The sequence below is a fragment of the Siphateles boraxobius genome, unplaced genomic scaffold (assembly GCF_051911475.1).
Source record: "Siphateles boraxobius isolate OS27281-9 unplaced genomic scaffold, OSU_SipBor_1 70, whole genome shotgun sequence".
Lineage (NCBI taxonomy): Eukaryota > Metazoa > Chordata > Actinopteri > Cypriniformes > Leuciscidae > Siphateles > Siphateles boraxobius.
This window is the reverse complement of record NW_027509198.1, coordinates 1365966-1371705: the sequence shown is the minus strand read 5'-3', so window position 1 is coordinate 1371705 and position 5740 is coordinate 1365966. Positions and strand designations below refer to the sequence as shown.

Genomic DNA, 5740 nt, shown 5'->3' with positions numbered 1-5740 from the left:
TTCCAGTTCTACAGACACTCTCAGCCCCTAAGTCCCCCTGTGGTGAAAATCCAGCTTTTATGTTGTTTATATGTCTATGTGGTGTTTTTAATATGCTTTAAGACAAACCATTTGTAAATTCATAAGTCGACAGCATTGCTGAGTATTTTCTCCTTAAAACTGCAGTGAACCAAAGACCGTCTCAAAAACACGCTTTGAAATCGCTGGTGTTTGCAGTCGCCCCATAACTACTGTGATTGGCTACATCGTCTTTCTTAGGCATACATGAGTTCATAGTTGTTATAGGAAGGGTGTGCCATTTGAAAAACTGGAACAGCAGTGCAATTTCACAAAGCCTTCATTATAATGCACAGAAGGAAAAAAAACATTAGCCTGTAACTTGCAATGTGCCTGAAAGGATTGTTAGGTAAATTAAGCTGGTCTTTAGGCTAACGCACGAACGACCCAACATTTCAAAAAGTGAATTATTATCCATAGCAGGAGGGCCAGGTCTTCAGGTAGAGGAATGAATTATGAATTAAATGATTTATGATATTTTTATTATTTCATACCACCATAGTATGAGAAAGGAAACGAAAAGGATGTATTGGTATCAGTAACATGACAAGACACACGTATAGTTACAGAAGGTGTTATTGGTCATGCAGTTGTATGATAACTTAATAACACTGCAACAGGCTTATGTGTCTGCCGTGTTATTGTTATGTATTTATGTGTGTGTATGAAGCTTTCATTTTCTTCACTCTATTGCAAAGCATTATATTAGACTTTTTGCTACCCTTTATTTCAGAAAAATAATCTGTTCCTCGTTATTTTGAAGTGACAAAATCGAATGAAGTGACATAAAGAATGCGCCTGGAGTCTGTTGCTATAGTAATGAACGCCTGGAGTCTGTTGCCATAGTAATGAACATCAGGAGTCTGTTGCTATAGTAATGAAAGCCTGGAGTCTGTTGCTATAGTAATGAACGCCTGGAGTCTGTTGCTATAGTAATGAACGTCTGCAGTCTGTTGCTATAGTAATGAACATCAGGAGTCTGTTGCTATAGTAATGAACGTCTGGTGTCTGTTCCTATAGTAATGAATGTCTGCAGTCTTTTGCTATAGTAATGAACATCAGGAGTCTGTTGCTATAGTAATGAACGTCTGGTGTCTGTTGCTATAGTAATGAACATCAGGAGTCTGTTGCTATAGTAATGAACGTCTGGTGTCTGTTCCTATAGTAATGAATGTCTGCAGTCTTTTGCTATAGTAATGAACGTCTGGAGTTTGTTGCTATAGTAATGAACATCAGGAGTCTGTTGCTATAGTAATGAACGCCTGGAGTCTGTTGCTATAGTAATGAACGCCTGGAGTCTGTTGCCATAGTAATGAACGTCTGCAGTCTGTTGCTATAGTAATGAACATCTGGAGTCTGTTGCTATAGTAATGAACGTCTGGAGTCTGTTGCTATAGTAATGAACGTCTGGAGTCTGTTGCTATAGTAATGAACGCCTGGAGTCTGTTGCCATAGTAATGAACGTCTGCAGTCTGTTGCTATAGTAATGAACATCAGTGGTCTGTTGCTATAGTAATGAACATCTGGAGTCTGTTACTATAGTAATGAACGTCTGGAGTTTGTTGCTATAGTAATGAACATCAGGAGTCTGTTGCTATAGTAATGAACATCAGGAGTCTGTTGCTATAGTAATGAACATCAGGAGTCTGTTGCTATAGTAATGAATGTCTGGTGTCTGTTGCTATAGTAATGAACATCAGGAGTCTGTTGCTATAGTAATGAACGTCTGGTGTCTGTTGCTATAGTAATGAACATCAGGAGTCTGTTGCTATAGTAATGAAAATCAGGAGTCTGTTGCTATAGTAATGAATGTCTGCAGTCTTTTGCTATAGTAATGAACGTCTGGAGTTTGTTGCTATAGTAATGAACATCAGGAGTCTGTTGCTATAGTAATGAACATCAGGAGTCTGTTGCTATAGTAATGAACATCAGGAGTCTGTTGCTATAGTAATGAATGTCTGGAGTCTGTTGCTATAGTAATGAACGCCTGGAGTCTGGAGTCTGTTGCTATAGTAATCAATGTCGGTAACACTTTATTTTAAGGATCAGAAATTAGACACAAATTAATGACTAATAACTGCATTTGTAAGTAGCTAGTTATGTGCTTGTATGCCATTACAAGCTATTTATAAGGCCTTTATTGGCTGTTGTCTTATTTTTGTCTTATAGCCCCTTTATACTTGTTTCAGTCCTAACAATGTACTAATTAGCTAAAAATAAAACAAACTAATAGCTTGTACTGTGCCAATTACACACTTTATAAGTTCCAAGTACACTGTGTGAATGTGTAGCTTATAAGTAGGAAATAAATATAGAATGGGCATTTCAACAGACATTTAAATTGGCCGAGCAACACTGTCTTTCTAGCAGTTGTTATATACTAACAAATGATTTATAACTGAAATATTCCCTTTATTAATAGGTAACAAGCATATTTACCACTAATAAATGCAATTTTACTTCAGATTATGTTCCCTATTCTAAAGTAAACATTTGCTGTTTTCCAATAAGAAAAGAGACACGTCATATTGCAGTGAACAACTCAGTGTTTATTGTTTTTATGGTTCAAGAGAACAAACTGATGTGACACATCTTGAATATTCACAATCAACACAGTATATAAAAACACGTTTTTCTTTAAATAGAAATTTAAAGTTAAAGAGCCCTTTCAGGTCATTTTCAACACTGCTCAAAAAGTTACCAGCCAACACCAATTTGAAGGACAAGTTTGGTATTTTACACTTAAGGCCCTGTTTTAAGATAGTTTCTGATGAAATAGAACGGTTAAGATTGAAATCTGGACACATGCTGCTGGTCCGAGAATTTCGGTTTCTGTGCTTGCAAAAAAAAAATATTTTTTTTTAAAATAAAATATTATTAACATCCAACTATATTTTTTCTTTAATCTAAAACAATTATCTAAACATTAACTTTTACTGAACAGATCTTTCTTGAACAAAATCTTGCAGCAACACATAATTACTTCAATACTTCATCAAAATTGGCAATAGATGCCCTCGAGCTTTGAGATCTTCAATGGATCTTTTAATTTCAGGATTCACACTACTGGCACATCTTTTTGCAAAAGCAAGCAATGTTTCCATAGCTGGATCGAACACAAGGGTGCTGTAGGTCTTGGGGTCTGCAATCTGAAGCTCTGCTATTGGTGCTGTTGCTGCAATGGTGCCTCTGTCAAATTGTGGCGATGGAATGCCTCTGACATGGTGCGAACTTTCCTGAAGGTTTTGAGGACTTGATGGTAGCGGCTGATGACCTCCTCTGTATAATATAATATGTAGTTTATTATATTTATTATCAAAAGGAAATGTCTGTTTTATTTAGTAGTCATTTATTTGTTCAGTTTAATGTTGAGAATGCAACCCTTTGTGGTGCATTATTAGATGTCATTCAAATGTTAGAATAATTACAACTCAAAGATTCAAACATGTTTATTCGAATATCATACAGCAAGTGCATTTAAAGTGGCTCAATATTTTCCAAGTCTCATAAAAATTAATACAAGTTAAATAATAATAATAATAACAACAATAATAATAATAATAATAATAATAATAATAATGAAAGGATATAGTCACACACATTTCTATTGTGAAAAACATGTTACATGAAAAAATACTTTATAGTTTTTCGCCAATTATAAACTGGAAAAGTAATACAATAGTATTGATAAAATAACTGTAATCTTTGTATTTAACTTTTTTATTATTATTCATTTTATTTTAATCTGTAAAAATGGGTTTAATGACACAAAAAGTACTTAGAAACTATTATATTTGTCCTGAACAAAACACATATATAATAAATATTAGAATTTTATTATAAAAATAATTATTATTTAAAAAAATAGTGTTTTTTTATTAATATCATCTGTCTTTAAACTATGCATTTGCTTTGAAAGTATTACATTTTTTAATATTTTTAGTGTTGTGAAGCTTGTATACTTATTTTAATTATTTTATCCTCTGCTAGGGTGTGTCGGGATAAATGCCACAGTAAATCATACACCAAGAGCATCCGAAGTGGCTCGATATTTTCCAAGTCTCATCTAAGCCTCCAGACATGGATGCATTTTATTTACAGGTAAGAATATATCATTATGTGTTTGTTGCATAATGAGGATTGTTTTAATAGTGTTATAATAACTATTTGTTATTATGTAAGAATTATTTGTGTTAAGAGGAAAATATTTTGTAGTATATTATTCAAGCAGATAATATCAGAACTTATACTTGTTAGCCATGGTAATAATATAACATTGAGAGTGAACTGAGTATTAAGATATGTGTTATGATCCTGTTGTTGTTTTTTTCTTCTTCTTCTGTGTTTGCTTTTAAACTGTAGATTTTCACAAGGACTCAGGTTGCGGCAAGTGGACATGCTACAGGAAGGCATCACTGGAAGCTCTTCTACACTGACTAAACTTGCTTATCGTCTGCGTGGAGTCTGCAAATCTGCAATTAAAAGAATGAAAAGAAGAGGTGACCTGAAAATTAGAAAAAGACATGAAATTGTTTTTATTGATGAGAGCAAATTTGGCCACAAAAGAAAGGTAATATATTTTCAGTTACATCTGTTCACACTTGATAATAAAGATGAATGATACAATAAATTCTTAAATTCTGTAATTTTTAGTACAACCGAGGAAGACAGAGCAACAGGGCATCATGGGTGTTTGGAATGCTTGGTGTCAAAGAGGAGTTCAGAAGACCCATTCTGAAAGTTGTCAATCAGCGTTCAGCTCAACACCTCATGCCAATTCTCCAGAAGCATGTGAGACAAGGAAGCACGGTTGTGTCAGATGGGTGGAGAGCCTATAACGGTCTCAGAGATGCTGGATATAACCATCTAACTGTGAACCATAAAGAGTTTTTTGTTGATCCTCAGACAGGTGCTCACACACAGAACATTGAGAGATTGTGGGGAGTTTGCAAGGCAACAGTGTGGAGATTTAGGGGGAACCGCACAGAAAGCAGGCTCAAAGACCACTTAAAAGTAATTGAGTGGACGTACTGGCGTGGTGACATACATAAAAATGGCCCCCTGGGAATGATTTTGCATGACATCAGGAGGAAGTATCCATGTGTGAAAAAATGTAGATGTTCAGTTTATTCTGTGACCATCGTCATCTTTGTGTTAAAAACAAATTTGTCAATAAACTGTTTGGCAATTGATTGTGAATATTCAAGATGTGTCACATCAGTTTGTTCTCTTGAACCATAAAAACAATAAACACTGAGTTGTTCACTGCAATATGACGTGTCTCTTTTCTTATTGGAAAACAGCAAATGTTTACTTTAGAATAGGGAACATAATCTGAAGTAATATTGCATTTATTAGTGGTAAATATGCTTGTTACCTATTAATAAAGGGAATATTTCAGTTATAAATCATTTGTTAGTATATAACAACTGCTAGAAAGACAGTGTTGCTCGGCCAATTTAAATGTCTGTTGAAATGCCCATTCTATATTTATTTCCTACTTATAAGCTACACATTCACACAGTGTACTTGGAACTTATAAAGTGTGTAATTGGCACAGTACAAGCTATTAGTTTGTTTTATTTTTAGCTAATTAGTACACTGTTAGGACAGAAACAAGTATAAAGGGGCTATAAGACAAAAATAAGACAACAGCCAATAAAGGCCTTATAAATAGCTTGTA

General features: G+C 34.4%; 1 long non-coding RNA gene across 1 annotated transcript; it reads left to right on the top strand.

Moving 5' to 3' along the window:
- The first annotated feature begins 4040 nt into the window (after positions 1-4040).
- Positions 4041-5287, top strand: LOC143724229 (uncharacterized). The gene is made up of 3 exons (XR_013197290.1): positions 4041-4158; positions 4420-4627; positions 4711-5287. It is a non-coding gene; the product is annotated as an uncharacterized LOC143724229 (long non-coding RNA).
- The last annotated feature ends 453 nt before the right edge of the window (positions 5288-5740 follow it).